Source organism: Olea europaea, unplaced genomic scaffold (assembly GCF_002742605.1).
Source record: "Olea europaea var. sylvestris unplaced genomic scaffold, O_europaea_v1 scaffold3420, whole genome shotgun sequence".
NCBI lineage: Eukaryota > Viridiplantae > Streptophyta > Magnoliopsida > Lamiales > Oleaceae > Olea > Olea europaea.
Window position 1 is genome coordinate 9,397 of NW_019253239.1, and position 17,661 is coordinate 27,057.

Genomic DNA, 17,661 nt, shown 5'->3' on the forward strand with positions numbered 1-17,661 from the left:
TTGACTCGTGTTCGACGTCCTGCACCACCTACCCGGGCTCCATGCACGAAAGGAAGGGCAAAGAGAGTAAAGAAATAAGTGAGTTAAAGTAGTCCGATAAGGTGTGTTGTAATAGTAGTTATGTTGTTCGTAACAAGGACATGCTTTTAATTTGGTTAGTTTTATGGACGGATACGTTTGCTCAGCCATATGTTACACGTTAAACTGTCTTATGTAGAGTACATATCGTTTTGCGATAATAAATGTTTAGTGCAAGCATGGGATGGTATTGCCAATCAATTTTGTGTGTATGTGTTAACAAAATAATGCATGTATTGTTAATGAAATGTGACAGTGTAGATCAACGTCCAAACTAAAATGAATATATCATCATTCTTATATATCCCAGTCATTTGATTTTTCAAGACGAAGTGACGATTTTTCCTGTCAGAGTCTTCACAAAAATCTGCATGCCTCCTCTCAACCTCAACATCAAGTGCAGAGTTGACTCCTTCTGAATGTTATAGTCTGCTAATGTTCGGCCGTACTCAAGCTGTTTGCTAGCAAAGGTCAGCCTCTCCTGGTTTGGTGGGATTCCCTCCTTGTCCTGAATTGTAGCTTTAACATTATCAATGGTGTCGGAGCTGTCACCTTCAAGGGTCATTATCTTCCCAGTAAGGGTTTTGACAAAAATCTGCATGCCACCACGAAGCCTCAACACCAAGTGAAGTGTGGACTCCTTCTGAATGCTATAGTCGGCCAAACTGCGACTATCCTCAAGCTGTTTACCAGCAAAAATGAGTCTCTGTTAGTCTGGCGGGAAGCCTTCCTTGTCTTGTATCTTGGCTTGAACATTATATTTATGGCATGTATTGTTTATGATATGTGAAAGGGTTGTTCGTGTTTCGGTGATTAGATAGCATGCACGTTTCCTATTCCATGGGTGAGTAAATTTTTTGGTTTGTACGTTGGTTGGATGGATAGTTACGAACATTCTGTGCTATGTCATTTTACTTTAGCACACACGTGATGCAGGTAGGCAGCAAATTCATTCGGAGGGTTGCTTTTTGAGTTGATCATGTGCGTTGATCAAGGTATGATGAGGAATTTCTGCAGAATAATCAAGAGTACAGACAAAATGAGGGCTGGGGCTAAATCAAGAGGTGTAGTGATTAGTACCAAAAATCAGCCAAAGGGACCCACACCTGGGTTCATGCCTGAAGGTGCAACTGTGGAGACTATTACTCCATTCCATATGACATGGTTAATGATGTCGAGGGGGGTTATTAGATTACTTCAATTCCATATTGGGATATGGTTAAGTGGAACGGACATTGAGACTGGACATTCCTTTATACTCTAATTAAATTGATGTTCATGCTACTTGGTAAAGTAGTAGTATTTTGTGCTTTAATTTCGTTGGAGTTGAAAGTATTATAGCTATACAAATGATTCATGGTATCTAATGATTTTGTGTGTAATGGAGCGTGGTCGAAGGATCGAGGACAATGATTATTTTAAAATTCGCATTACCGTAGTATGAATAATTCGTTGTTATCTTTGCTATGTTGGCCCGAATATTACAACCGGTGTATGTTTATTTTAACATGCGTTTTAGTATAAATTAGCTTGTTCGTACAAACTATAATTTATTTGAACAATGGCTTGTTGTGTCACCCAATGTTCATCTTCATTGGCAGGGACATTAATTTTATCAAAATTTAATGCAATTCATATGATTTAGAATTTAAAAACTGTATTGAATTATGACTAAGGACTACAAAAATTCAATAAAGTAATTTGACTTCCAAATTGATTGCCAATCCAACTACAGGAGTGTTGCCATTGCAGGTCTTGCATATGGGTACAATTTACTCATAATTCTCACCATTTATAGAGAGAGCCTAGGGGTGAAAGTACACTTACACCCTAAACCATCACACCAATGGTCAATCAAGTGTTAAGTAGAAATGAAATGGTGGTTGATTGCTAAATTGTTTTAAATGTCCTCAAATATCTCAGTATATAGCATGACTTACACTCTTGAAGTGTGATACATGAGACTCTTTGTGAGGCATCTTGTAGCAGGAACATATCACAATATTTCAAGTCTGTTTCTTCATATCAAAACAATGGCATCGTCCAGGGGAAGCAATTCACCGCTGCCAGTTGAGGAGCCTTTGCCAGCACCCTATTTAACCTCGCTATGTCCCATCGTAATTTCTTTGGACGATGAGGAAGTAAGTTCGAATGGTGGTAGGAGAGCCATCACGGTCATTCCCTTTCCGAACCTGGACGAAGTTGTAAGTGATGCAGGTGAGTCTCCGAGAAATGTGCTAGAACGGGTCATCCCATTTATGAATGCAGACAAAGTTGAACGTCACGAGGATGAGGGGTAGGGTCGAGTTCCATCGCTCGAGGTAATTGTCATCAGCTTGGATGATTTGGATGATGACGGTGGGGAAGAAGGTTCAAGTGTTAATTCCGAGTGAAGAGTCCGGCTTTGTTGCGTGTGTGGGTTTCTACGTATGTATGTATAGTATTTTTTTGTAAGGGATAGATTTTGTTACGTATGTACCAATTCTGTAGCATGTAGGAAACTCCCGTTGGCATGTTATGTGTATTTTGTATTTTGTTAAGAGAACCGTCAGAATGGTAGGCACCATCTGTCGGGAACGACAGATGAACTGTCGGGATTTACTGGCAAATTTTCTGTGTCTATAGTATGCATATGAATTATAACATGTATTTTGGGTAAACGAACACAACCTCATGTGTACATTCAACATACTTTGTGAACAATGCGCACAGTGTTATGGGCTAAAATGATGTGTTCGTAATATGCATATGAAAGGAAATATGTATTTTGGTTGAACGTTTCCTATTCTGTACATTCAATTTACATATGTCAACAATGGCAACAATTTTATGCACAACAAACTAGTATTTTGGTTCGAGGGTGTTATGCAGTACGTTGTGCCCATTTGCGTACTGTAATTGTGAACATAAGAAATAGTATTGTTTATGCATAAGAGAATGAAAATAGTAATACAATATTTACATTATCATATACAAATGACATCGGGAGAACACTTAACTTACAACTTTAACCACTCACGTACAAAATACTACTTACATCAGACGTGGTATAGTGTGGTTCGATTATGACCAAGTCCACCGCAGCGAGTGCATTTCCTGAGCCATGTGGTACACTCATGTCTGGATCGCGCATGTCGTGTCGGTGGTCTATCTGGAGGACGACATACACTGGGGGGCATAATAGGAGTACCTGTGATTTCGGCTGGAACAATCCAGCCCACTTCACGTAAAATAAGATATATAGCTTCTCTGTAGGCACCCTTCCAATACTCGGATATGTAATACGGTGAGCAGAGATCGTACAATGACTTACCTCTCAAGCAAGCAGCACGGGTTTCATGAACGCACAGCATACGATTTAGTTGGAACTCACGACAAGTGCACGTGTTTTCGGAGAAGTCTACGATGTCCGTGTCGTTGGATATTCCAACTTGTGTTAAGTTATCTGTCAAGCCATGCGCTCGCAGCCTAGTACCTACTTCGAACGTCGTCCGTAACTCATTCTCCATCGTTGGTGACAGTACGGTACTGCATGTGGTTGCATGGCTCAACGTTCATAAAATCACTTCTGCATAGTATGTCGAATGTGTTCCACTAAGCACGTGATTGGTAACGAACGGGCATGTCTCAACATTGAGTTCAAAGATTCTGTGTTGTTGTTGGTCAAAATGTTGTACCGTTGGCCAAGAAATAGTGTCCGTGATCAAAATGGAAAACCTGCTCGCTCCAAGTACCCGTACGCTCTTACACTTACCCTACGAAACCGTCCCATAAGTCTTTCAAACTCTTCGGTCCGGTAAGTTCTTGCGGCTCTTTTGAATAGAAATATTGAACTTGCGTTGTTGTACCGCCGGATTAAATTCTTTTCCTTATGCCAAACACAGCACCCGTAGTGAGCCCGAGAAAATAGGTGGGTAAAGGCATTTTCAATACTATTTTTCCTGTCGAAAACAAACACCAATTCGTCCGAGTCACCTATAAGATCTTTCAAATTTGATAAAAACCACATCCACGATCTATTCGTTTCGGCATCAACGAACCCCCACGCTAGCTGATAAATCTGTTTGTTGGCGTCTTGGGCAGTTACCAGTAAAAGGGTAGCTTTGTACGGACCTTTCAAGTGACTGCCGTCAACACAAATAACAGGCCTTAGGTAGTGCATGTAACCCTGAATGCTTGCACCGAAAGCTAGGAAAAAGTAGTGAAACCTATTACGAGAATCTACTTTGATGTATGTTACTGTCCCTGGGTTACTCTCTCTTAGGACGTGACAGTACAAAGAAAGTTTTTGAAAATTATCACCCGGTGTACCATGTAGCATATGTAAAGTAGCGACCTTTCCCCTATCTGCTTGATGGTAACTAATTTTCACACCAAACTCACGTTACATGTCACGTGCAATAGCAGTAGGAACATACGATCGGTACGTATTATCCAATTTCCCCATAATCTGCTCGGTAATTACAGAACTAGTGGCATGTCGATGTGCATTATGACGATAATCTATGGAACATGTGTGCACATTGTTAAATTTGGGGATCATGAAGATGGCAGACTGCTTGACACTCGAAGCACGTAACATCCACTTGCAATTATCGTCCGTGCATACAACGGTTAACATTTTTAGGCTTGACCTGCTAACCTGAAATTAAAACTTCTCTCGCAAAGCAAGTAGACAAATTCTCGAGTACAACTCTTTCTTGGTAAAAAATATTTGCCTTTCGGTAAGATCCAACGTATTCACAGTGGAAATCCAGTCGCGTGTATCCGGACTTTTGGAATGTGATAATAGTTCTTCGTCAACGTTAGCAATATTACTAGTATTTGTACCATGTAAGGGGTTGTCAAACATCTCATCTAATGGTACAGTCCCAACATCGAAAATTGGAGCATTCGCTGCATTATTATTTGGGACACTGTGTTGATGATTGAGCTCGTCGTCCTGTATGGTTTGGTGATCTTCCGCTGTGGCGAACAATTGTTGGCTGTAATTTGTGTCCCTCTCCATTTCAACACTTGGCAGGTCGGTTTCCAAAGTCGTAACGCAGAGGGCAGTTTCTTTATGAACTGATATGTACCAATTTATGTTTTCATCTTCGAGTATTTCGGCCTACGGTATATTCATGTTCGGAACTTTAAACTTCAATTTCATTTTTGTGCATGGATCGAGAACACCAAGCTTCACGTTTAACCGTAACAATAGCCCCGGTAGTGTAATACTGCTCAGCACTAAAATGGAAGTAGTTTTGTCCCCAGTCCACTTCCATTCGTCATTCACGTGAACGAACTTTCCCCCGTGCAACACAATGAATCTCAAATTATTGTTCATACCTGAAGTGTTGGGATTACAACGATAAGAATTATGCGCAATCAATATGTCGATTATCTAATAGCATGGAAGTGACACGTTCGAATATTTAAATCTATGCAATAGTACAAGGTCAAATGAAAGGTGTCAAGAATTCTCGGTTGTCCAATTCGACAGTTCAGTTATCTATCTCGACAGTTTATAAATGTCGGGTTCGACGGTTAAAATGTCGATCCCGACAGTTTTGAAATGTTGAGTTCAACTGTCGAAACTGTCGACAAGTTTCAAATGTGTTTGGTAGCATTAATGCTTATAATCATTTCTCAACTACAACATCACAACCTATTTTCAGAAATAAATGACTGAATACTTCATTAAATATAGAATACTTCACATTTTTCTAAATGTTTTTGGTATGTTTTTCCTTCAAAAATATTAAAAAAAAAGATCATGATGATTAATAGTAGTGATTATCATGTTGTTTTTAACATTTTAAAAAGAGTAAGCTATCACATAAAAATATAAACAATTCGTAATAACTGACCTTTCAAAATAGATGAAGAAGATGGATGAAATAATGTCTTCTTGATGAAGAAGAAAATGGATGAAGAAGATGAATGAAATAAGGGTTTGTTTAACAAGAAATTTGTTTTTTTTATGTTAACTAGGGTTTTGAAGGATTTTATATTCATTTTTTATTAACTAAATTCGTATTTTACAATATAATATTCATATATTCAATGATTATAATATACAAATTAAACAATCAAATCACAGTATTAATTGTTTTAAAAACAATCATGAATGAGCATTAAATGTGCAAAAAAAGGTCAAATTAAGGGTAATTTAGACATTTGACAACAAGAAAGTGATATTTTTGTACAAATTGTGTGCACATCAAAGTTTTTTCTACATTTTCAAAAAAAGTGACATTTTGGTAAATTTCCCATAAAATAATGACAATTAAACGTGTGACACGATATTTGAGCCCTCTTTGATTTAGTTAAATAAGTTGATAAAATTTAAATCAAAATTAATAATTAATTTTAGCAACATATTATATATGACGCATAATTTTTACCAACTTTTCAACCACAAATTTCATCAATTTTTTTTTTATCAAAATCTACACAAATAAAAAAAAAAAGAAAAAAGATATTAGCTAAATCATAGCAGGGCTTGATAAAAAGTAGTTACGCAACAAAAGTATATTTAAATGTTAGACATTCCGAGATTTTTTTTTTGTTAACATGGAACAAACAAAATGTTAACTATACTGAATTATCTACTAATAAATATTTACATCTTATCTGAAAGTTACCCTGGGGAGGGGGGCCGTCCAATAATGCAATCGAATTGGTTAATTTTCAATTCAAAGTAACTTAACTTCAATTTTATTCTCTTCAAAATTGAACCAAATCGATAACTTTGTTAACCCCAAGCATGACATAAAGTAAAATAGTTTCTACGGAAATATGATTAGGTAAGGAGAGCTGCTCCCAAGCCAACCATTCAATAAGATTGAATGGAGTAAAACTCGTTCCTTAAGGCAGGCCAAGCTTGGGCATTCTTGAATGTACGAGCATCGGTCTGCAGCTCCTTTTGTTTATAACAATCAAGCTCCTTCTAACTATTAAAAAGCTCGAAGTGTCCAAAGTTCCTTTAGAGTATTGTAATAGTATGGAGCCATCGTCAAGTATAGTATAACGTGTGAAGTAGGCTTAGGTTGGATAGAGGGCCACCACTCCTCAATCCGAAGCCACTTCGTGTCTTAAGTCAGCACTGGCTGTAAGAACCAGGTAGCTAAGTTTTGGCCCACTACCCCAAGAAGTATCTTCCCTCATGATTCCAAACAAAGCCTTTTAAGACAACCATAGCCGTCTTATCTTCTTGAGTAAAATAATAGGAAAGCCCGCTGAAATGCATGTTGTTCTCTGAATCTTTTTTTCCTAGAAGTTGATTCTTCTAGAATCCTCTCGAAGTTTCTATGGTCATATACGATAGAGCTTAGAATGAGCCTTATTTCTATGGTTTAAATGCTCTTATGAGCTTCTTGCTGGAGTTGTTTATGAGTCTATTGTAGAGCTCTATTCAAACTCTAGGCCGGGGCTCATCGCATGAGGAGCGAGGGCCACCTACCTCTTTGATTCACCACCTGGTACTCTTTGTAAGAACTCAAAAATAGCTTTAGGGGGCTTTTGAGAAGGATAAAGCTTAAGTTTAAGGTTGTCTTTGACTGATTTGTTATAAACAACTTGTAAAGAGCTCAGAGAACTCTTAAGTAAGATAGTGGGCCCTAGGATTGAGGGCCCATGATCGAACGAGCTTCTCACTCTGAGCTGGGTAGCGTGAAGCTCTTCATGAGCCCACAAAATTGGGAGGAGAGCTGTAATCCGACCCCAACTCAAAGAGTGTGACAAGAGCAATGAGTGAAGTGAGCCATTGGGAGATGGCGCATGAACGATGTACTCTGATTTCGATGGTAAAGACCGTCGTAGCAGCAGCATTCAGAAATTCTTGTTTTGTAGCTTTGGTATAACTCAGAGAACAATCAAGGAAGCGAACTAACTCATGAGTAGGAGACAGCAGCATAGGAGCTAAGGAGTTTGGGTTTTTCTCTAATTATCTCTCTTGTTCCTTCGGTACTTAGAGAGTTAGAATGAGTTCTTCCGACCCGACCATTCAGTATGAATTGAGTTAGGGACGAGCCTTAGCATCCTTCTCTGTAGTCCATCCTAAGGAATGGAGTACGGGAAAGCCCTTAGCTGTCCTTTTCCAGCCGCAATTCATCAAAGAATAGGGTCCATGGGATCGTCTTCCTTCTTTGAGTAGGGGGCATGCCATAGTATAAAGAATAGGGGATTAGCAATTGAATCAGAATAGGCTACACATTCATGCACAGTTAATTTGATAGTTAAGATATCCACTGTTAGTCTTTCGGAATAGAAAGAACTCTTTGCAGGAAGAATTGTCCAAATAGGAAGGGATTTACTACCCGGGACTGCCTGCTTCTTCGTGACAAGGAAGATTGGACAAAAAGGTTTTGCACTTGAATCAGTTGTTCGGGATGTATCGTTGGAGGAAAAGAGGGTATCAGTAAAAGGCCTAACCGCTCTTGCAGGCAGGGCTAATTCTTTTTCTTGAGAGACGGGAAGAGAAGGAGTGGCACGAACGGTATAAAAAGAATGCAGACTTAGTTCGATGTGGCAGCAGTCCTATCTTCTAGAGGGATCACTTCTGCTTTTGTTGAACTCATGGGCAGCTGTGAAAAAGAAAGAGGAGACCTTCAATCAATGCTTTTGGGCAAAGTCCTTGTCACTGTGTAAAACTGGTACTTTCCTATAGTTGATCAAGCCTGCTGCTTTCCTTTGCTAGTGAATCATATCTTTGGCTTTACCGTGTTACTATTCTGAGAATGGACTCTGTTAGGGGTGATCTTTATCTATCTTAAGTCAGTTATATGATAATATGCACCTTGGTTGCTGCGCTCCGTGTGGGTAATAGCAAGAGAGTAAAGAATGAATGATCCTCCAAACAAAAAAAGTGATTGAGTCCGACTCAAACAAGTGAGTGAAAGGCGTGGCAAGAGAGCGAGTTTGCTTATAGTCCATCCTTTCAAGCCCTACAAGTAAAGTGGCATCATGCCTTGGCAAAGTTATTGGTACAAGCCTTCCTTGTAAGCTAAGTCAAACTATTGGTTAAACGGTTTTTGATAAAGTGTAATAGAGTTTCAGCAGGACTAAAAGAGTTGTTAGCTAAGCCTTCAATCTTCTTTGCTTCTTCTTCTCTGTATAGGATCGATAAGTCATATTCGTTTTCCTATTCTATCTTTTCTTCTCAGCTGGTTCTCTAAACACATTTCCAAGGGTCCTTAGCATTCGTAGTTCTTATCTAATCAACTAGAGAGAGAGGTTAGTTGAATAAGCATAAGAATAAGAGTAAGGGGTCCTAGGGGAGCATGGTTTGGCCATAGACACGGGATTAAGATATCGCTATTTGGCGAGTCCTGTTGAAATTCACGGAACACTTTATTTATCGATTTTTTTCTCTGTTCCTATTTGAATGAGTTCTTTTTCATTCTCTCGATAGGTTTGAGAGCACAGGGAGAGAATAGAGGTTTGGAACCCTGAGCCTAAGGCCTTCAATGGTGCATTTATTGGTGAACATGAAGTAGAGAACTTCGTGTTCGATGTCTAACAGTATTTCAGAGTGGCGCATATACCAGAAGCGAATAAAGTTAGCATTACTTCCATGTATCTTGTGGGTGAGATTAAACTATGGTGGAGAACCAGAGTTTAGGATTCTTCACGCCAACCTATCACCGATTGGCCAGAGATGAAACAAGAGCAGGGAAATCTATTTTTGCCGTGTAATGTCCAATGGCTAGCAAGAGACTTCTTAAGGCGTTTGAGGCAAATGGGTTTAGTCAGAGAGTATGTGAAGATTTTCCAATCTTCGATGCTTGAAGTGGTTAGCATAAGTGAGGAAGATAAGCTTAGATAAAGTCCCATGGTTTAGTTTAAATCATATAGAAAAGTATGATAAACGATCGTAGTCATCGATGAGATAAATTCCTAAGTTATGATAAACGGTCGTAGTCATCAATGAGATAAATTCCTAAGTTCATGTATAAGAGCAGATAGGCAGGACTGCCAGAAAGAAGGACTATGAAAGAAATTGACAAGTCCATCTTCTTTTCCCTCTGCTGATGATCTATCTCCCTCTCTTATTGACCTTGGAACTCTATATGAGAAGTAGGTTAGGGGACAGGTCCGTGCTGGACATGCGTAGGTCCATGATGATCTTTGATCACCCTAAATTCGTAAAAGATAATAGGCTATTGATGATTGTGAACCTATGGAAGAAGTCCAACGGTATAATCCATATAGAAAGGGTGGTCCTTCCTCAATAATTCACGTAAAGAGCTCATCGTAGACCAATGGCTAGTTGTAGAAACCGGTAAAGCCACCATTCTCTTCTCTTTATCACACCTTATTTTGGTGTGGTATGCGGCTAAACAAGTAGATCCTGGTGCAAATGGAGATCTTGGAGCTAAGGCTAAGGCCCTTCCTAAAGTCGATGGGGACGTAGTTTTTTATTCAAATCCAAAGTCCTAAAGTCTTCGCTAGGGTTAAGGCTTTAGTTCAAAATCCCGAATCTTATTAAGCTTAAAAGAAGAAAGAGGCATCTACCTTGGTAAGCAGATATTCCGATGGCTGTATTCCATAAGGCTAGCGGTGTAGCGCACATCATTTCTCAAAGAGAGTGAGGCTCATCAGGTGGCCAACCGTTGCGTCGTTGCCACTGTCTTAAGAGATATTGGTGGTTCAGCGAAAGAACTGCTGGCCCGGCTGGGTACGATGAAGATTTTCATACCAAAAAATGTCTAAGGCTGAACTCCTACTATATCTCTGTCATTGCTTTCTACTAAGGTTGATTTGAAGCTCTTGATAAGAGTGTAAAATATGACATTTTCCCTCTTAATTGTTACACTCGTATGATTATTTGTTATCAAAATATACTCATTATTCTTATATTTTGATCTAGGTCACAATTTGATGGAAAAGGTGAAATTTGGAAGAAATGAGTAAAAAGAGGCCAAAGTGGAAGAAAGTGAAAGTTCAGGGACCAAGTTGCAAATAATCCATAACGAGACGGGAAATAATGATGATTCAAGAAATCTAGGAGTCAATTAGGTGTAATTTGAAATAAAAAATAGTGAAATATGTCCATAACATCTTCACAAATCAATTTCCAATTGAAAAAGTTACGCACTGATTTTCAGCCTCATGTTAAGACCCCTTTTTGACATGAAAAATGATCGAATTGGAAGATGACTTCTGAAGAAAAGTTGTAGCCCTTTGAGTTAGCTTTCCGATGCAACTTGAATTACCTCAATCGGATATTGGGAGGAAAAGTTATGATCAAAATACTAAAAATTGTACGACGAAATTTTTTTTGAACTATGCGGTTGCATAGTTCAAAATTTATGAGAACGCATAGAAGGGTCCAGGGAACTTTTAGGCGCCACATATTTAATCTATGCGACCGCATGGCTTATAAACATGCGGTTGCATAGTTATCCTCCAAGACCAAATTTGCCAAATTTCTAAATTGACGCCATCACTTACGAAAACACGTTTTAACATGTTTCTTAAGCCCAAAAGCACTTCAGAACGTGAGGGATTGAAAATGGACTCCTTTTTCTCTCATCTTTGCCAAGAAACTCCATGGAAGGCGAAGAAAATTTTGGTGAAGCAAGAGATGAACTCGATTGGTGTCGGTGATGTCAATGTCTCTTCACGCGTGTAATTTGGTTTTTCATTGATAAACAATTCTAGGTTTATGATTTCCTGTTTATTGAATATGTTTTGAAATTGGTTTAATATGATTAGATTTTCATGGATTTAATAATGTTCTTTTCATTGAATGATTGAAGTATGTATTGAATTCCAATTTCAATCATCTCATCGTTGTGATTCGCTAATATTATGTGCTTGATGTATGTAATTAATTTTGAATCTAATTCCAATGAATTAAAGTGAGAATATCTTGTAGGAAATCTAAATTCTAGAGTTATAAGTGAAATTCAATTGATTTAGGTATCAACTTCAAGCATTGTTTGTGAGATTGGTTTAACTTTTACTATATTTCTCATAGACTCGATCATGTTTTCTTTATTGTGAAATTAACTATTTGTTGAATTTCAATTTTATACAATTTTATTAGTGATTTGATTACTGCATTATACTTGATGTATATTGTCGTTTCTCAAAGTGATTTGAATGAGTGATTCACATTGATTAATCCGAACCAATCGAGGGAATTCCTGCGCTTCATTATTTCACACATTGATTCAAATTTCGTTACTTCAATAATTGATAGTTACATTTCATTCAAACTGATAAATTCCTTACACGAAGCACGAAAAAAATCCTAAACTTTTGATCCTTCAACAAATTTCTCATCTCCCTGTGGATACGACACCCCAAAACCATAGTACAACTACCGCGCTATACTTTGGGAGTGTTCAGCTCTCCCGCTCCGAAGGTGAGGATTTGACTTTAGATTGATTCAGTTAGTTGTATATAAGGTTCCACCCTAAGCATTAAACTAAGGTTGACCCCTACTCTTCCAAGTTTCGTATCTTGACCCAATACGGAGGGATAGTCTAACCATTCCTCCTCTGCTATAGTCGACGTCATTCATAGCTTGATCAATTCGTTCATAAGGATGAACTGAAGAAGCGAAAGAGTCAACCGGCATAAGTATTTATAAGAAAGAATGTCTTGACTGGGCATGTCCTCTTCTTGCTAAGTAGGAAAATAGGGCGGTGAAGTTTTCCTCGCGCTTGACGCTTGTTTGGCACCTTGCATTTGATGCCTTCCCTACAGGATAAAGGGTTTCCTCTTCTACTTATTCGTATGCATATGCTGTTACTTTTTCATATGCTTCATCTGATGCAGATGTAAGTATTATACCCTAAGTCCAATCAACTTTGGACATAAATACTTTTGATAAATAATTAATGCAATTTAATGGCAGATCTATTATTTAATTAATAAACAATTAAATTAAATAATAGAGTCCGTAGATTCAAATCTTCGTAATTTGTTAATCACAAGGAGTTGTGATTGTGAGATACAAATTACATATGATTGAATCTTAAATCGTCCGTGGTCATAAGTAATAACGAGATACGGATATCGTTATTACAGATAGACCATCACGTGTAGCATTTCTTACTTGTGAAGTAAGTAGCTGATCTCACAAGCTAAAGTGTAATGCCACTTAAATAAACATGTGGATGTTTTGTTAAAGAACAAAACATTGGAGACCCGCAGAGAGATTCCACATGGATAACTATCTGAGTGTCAGTGGTTAATCTCTAACGTTCGGTAGTAGGATTGGTCCTTTTGACTTGAGGTTGTCATAGTACCTTATATGAGGACGGTCATGCTTTGACGGTGTTGGATGTTGCTCTATCAAGGGCCACTAATACAGCATCGTTCAGGTATCTCAAGAATCGTATGAAGGTTGTGAATGACTAATAGAGGATTCGTCACTGTTAGAAGTAGGAGATTATAATCTACGTTTCATTCAATTAAGTCGATAACGAAATTCTTGGCCAAGGTGTACTCATAAGTCGAAAAGGAGTTTTCGATTTATATTGACTTAATAGTGGAGTGAAAGATATGATTGATATTCGAGATTGATACACTTCCATATCTCGTAATTGATCGGATCATATTGACGAAGGGATTATAGCTTCATGATAAACGAACGAGTTTGATTTTGTCATACCACATGACATTTTCCGTCACATGTATTACCCTAACACATTGCTAGATATCAATCTGGGACGGTGAGTGTGAATTGATGATAAATTAAAAGGGTGTTTTAATTTATCAATTTTGATTAGATCAAAATTGATATTTTACGTCGTTAGGCATCGTGATCGGAAACCTAATGGGTTGCATACAAAAGAGAATTGAAAGATTGCAATTTGTCAATTAATTAATTTAACAATCGTTGGATAAATTAATTAATTGGGTTGGTTATTTATAGGGCCAAATTAATTAATTGTATTAATTAATTCCCGGACCGGATTTAATTAAATGAATTAATTAAATATTGGACCGGATTAGGCCCGGCCCGTTTGGGTTTATATAAATACATGGCTAGGGTTTTCAATCCAGATAGTTTTCTCATAATTTTTCTTGCCAGCACAAGAGGAGAAAACCCTAGTAGCTACAATTTGTTCTCTGTGTGAATCACCGTTGAAGGCTGGATAATTGGACAGCTATGGGTGGCAGATCAAAGCTGCTGGAACAAGAGAAAAGCAAAGAAGTTTGCGGATCTTGTAAGAGGTACATGTTTATCTCAATTTCTATCTAAACACAAAGACGAATCCTGGTGGGAATCGAAATTTGTTTTAATTTCAGCTGCGCACGTTAAGTAGATTCTCAACAGTGGTATTAGAGCCTACTTTGTGTTTGTTAGAAATTGCTTTGCATGTTGGAACAATTAAAAGTTAATTGTTTTTCTGGTTTTAGATAAAAGGAAATAAATAATTTTTCATATTCAAAATCAGATTTTGAATAGAAATTATTTTTGGATTGAAAAATTAATAATGTTAAATAAAAAAATGGTCGTGGCAAGAGTTGCCGCCGATAAATGGTGGGGACTTAAAACTGTGGGCTGGCAGCAAGCAGCACTTGCTGCCGGTGTGGAAAAGCAGCGGCGTCGCTACTAATTGTGCAGCGCAGTCGCTGCTGCTAATAGTAGCAGCAGCGCCGGCTGCTTAGGCAGTGCGCGCACTGCCGTCACAGCATCGCTGTGTGCTGCTGCGCACTTCGTTGCAATTAATGTGATTGCAAGCCCCGCATGCAATTATGTAAAAAGGGTCAATTGCAAATTTTAAAAGAAGGACCTATTTTGTAATTCATGAGTTTTGGAGGTCCTGATTATAATTTCAAATTGGGTCAAAGTGCAATTTGTTTTGGAAAGGGTTTTAATGCAATTTTGAAAAGGTTTTAAAATTGATTCAAATGGGTTATGACCTATTTTGATCAAAATTTTATTTTTTGACCCAAAATTGAAATTTTATTTAAAATTGATGACTTTCATATTTTTGTTAAAATTAGATTTTAACTTAAATATTAAATTTGACCTTAAATTGAATTTTATTTTATCTAGGAGTGTTATCCTAGATTAAATTATTAATTCAATTTAAATTAGAGTTGGACTTTAATTTAGTACTTAATTAAAATTTGATTTTAATTAATTATTCACCCGATTATATTCTAGAAGTTAGAATTGGATTCTAATTTGACATTTAATTAAAATTTGATTTTAATTAAATTGTTTCGCCCTAAAATTTTTCTTAAAATTAGAGTTGGACTCTAATATGTTGTTTAATTAAAATTTGATTTTAATTAAATAAGTTTGCCCTAAAATCTTGAAATTAAAGTTGGACTCTAATTTTGTTATTTAATTAAAATTTGATTTTGATTAAATTTGACCGCCTTAAGTTTTGAAAGTAGAGTTGGACTCTAATTTAACATTTAATTAAAATTTGATTTTAATTAAATAATCCTACCCTATAATTGTGGAATTAGAGTTGGACTCTAATTCGATATTTGATTAAAATTTGATTTTAATTAAATATGCCCGCTAATTAAATTAATTAATATGATTAATTAATTATTTAATTGTTCCGATCCATTAGTCTAAGTGAGTTTAGACGATCTTAACTGTTGGAAACTTGAAACGTGTTCGCATATAATATTAGATATTATATAGGCATACATTTATGTGTTGAATGGTTAATTTTATTCTTGTCGTTTTATGAATCTGCGAGTTCTTAATTAATTTTGGGTTTGCGAGCCCGTTATTGTTATTATTATGAGTCTGCGAGCTCTTAATCATTTTGGACATGCGAGTCTGTTATTGTTATTGTTGCTATAGGCCGGCGAGTCCAATTTCATTTAGATCTGCGTGCCAACTAGTATAGGATACATGTTGTAACTGGATTGATTGAAGAAACAAGAAGAGGAGGAGACCATGGAGATGGTGCATTGATACTGATCAATGTAATACCCCCCAAGAATTGACCAACTAGTATTCCTTATGGTTCGGAAAGACTAGATAGTAAAGTTCATAATCGTCCACACTATTACATTATATTATATGTGTTTATTTGCATGGTAGATATGTAATATAACATATATGATTGTTACGACGAGATTTTTGAATGCAAAACCTCTCAACAAAATATTGAGTCACATTTATAATTGTCTTTCATTATTATAGTGAAAAATCAGAGTCCCAAATCGTCTCAACTTGTTGAGTACACTCAAGGATGGTCTATTAGGGATATGTTTGACACTATAAAATATTGGATATTTCTGAATGATGGGTTCGACTTAACTAAAATTTATCTTTTGTTGAGTACACTCAAGGAGATAAATTTTAGAGGCGTGTTAAGCTAACATATAAGATGTGTGAAGACAAAGAGTTGTTAGCTTAATGATCTGAGAGTTATATGGAGATACAATTGATAATAGTATCTACCCAAATGTTATATTAAGGCTTGTTGAGTACACTCAAGGTATTGGTATAACAGATGAGATCCCAGTCCACTGGGAGTCGAGTATGGATTCCATAAATTTATGTGAGAGGGTCATAAATTTGAATTAAACAGTGGGAGCATAATTAATTTAATAAAAGTCCATGTTAAATTAATTGATGCATTTTATATATTATTCTTTTTTTTCGTCATTTATATTTATTGAATCGTGAGTAACCATGTGTATTTGACAGGCATACTGGATGCCAATAACCAAATTAAATCTTCTTGATTGGCACTGCAATTTAAGAATTGTTCTCAAGCATGAGAAAGTTGGTTGTCCTTAAGTAGCCATTTTCCAGAGACACCTGATAATGACTCGATTAAGGAAGAGGTGGCTGCTATAATAAACGTAGTGATGACAATAGTACTGCAACGTATGTGATACCTGCAACTATGTCACCTGAGTTACAAAAGCAACTTGAGAATATAGATGTTAACACATAATTCTTTATTACAAAGAGTTGTATGATAATAATCATATGTGGAAGGATATAAGACTTCCAAACAATTATACCGGTGCAAAATGATAGAGCAATCTTCGATCGGTGCTCATGTACTGAAGATGATTGTCATTGAGAGGTTGTCTCAATGAGGTTTAGTCATGAACTACGAACTAAGTATTGACTAAGTTTTGCAATTTCTGTTAGAGAGTTGTTCATACTAATTATGAATTATCATATAAATAACTTCGATTGCACACCCATTGAGTTGCTTAAAATGTTTAGAATTGTTATGCCCAATATCAAAATTAGAAGTGTGCAAGCCATTGATACCTCTTAGGGTATTAAAAGAAAATCTAAAGGGGCTTTTGGGAAAGCATCCAGTATGGCTGAGACGGTCAGAGTGAAGGACAAATACCAAGTCTAATGACTATTGTTTTCATTATAGAATGAAAAGGTCATTGGAAGAAATATTGCAAGGCTTACGTCTACTTCATAAGCTTCTTAGGTATTTGATATTAGATGTGAATCTCATATTTATATAAATATGGAGAAACTAAATAGAAGTAGACCACTGCGAAAGGGAGAAGTTGAACTATACGTTGAAGATGAGAAAAAGTTGCTGCATTGCCTGTAGGAGAATACTTCTTGCCGTTGCCTTTTGAATTAGTAATGGAATTAGAGAAATGTTGCTTTATACC

At 36.9% G+C, this 17,661-nt stretch overlaps 1 pseudogene; it reads right to left on the reverse strand.

Moving 5' to 3' along the window:
* Positions 1–400: 400 nt before the first annotated feature.
* Positions 401–973, reverse strand: LOC111386091 (annotated as a pseudogene).
* Between the last annotated feature and the right edge of the window lie 16,688 nt (positions 974–17,661).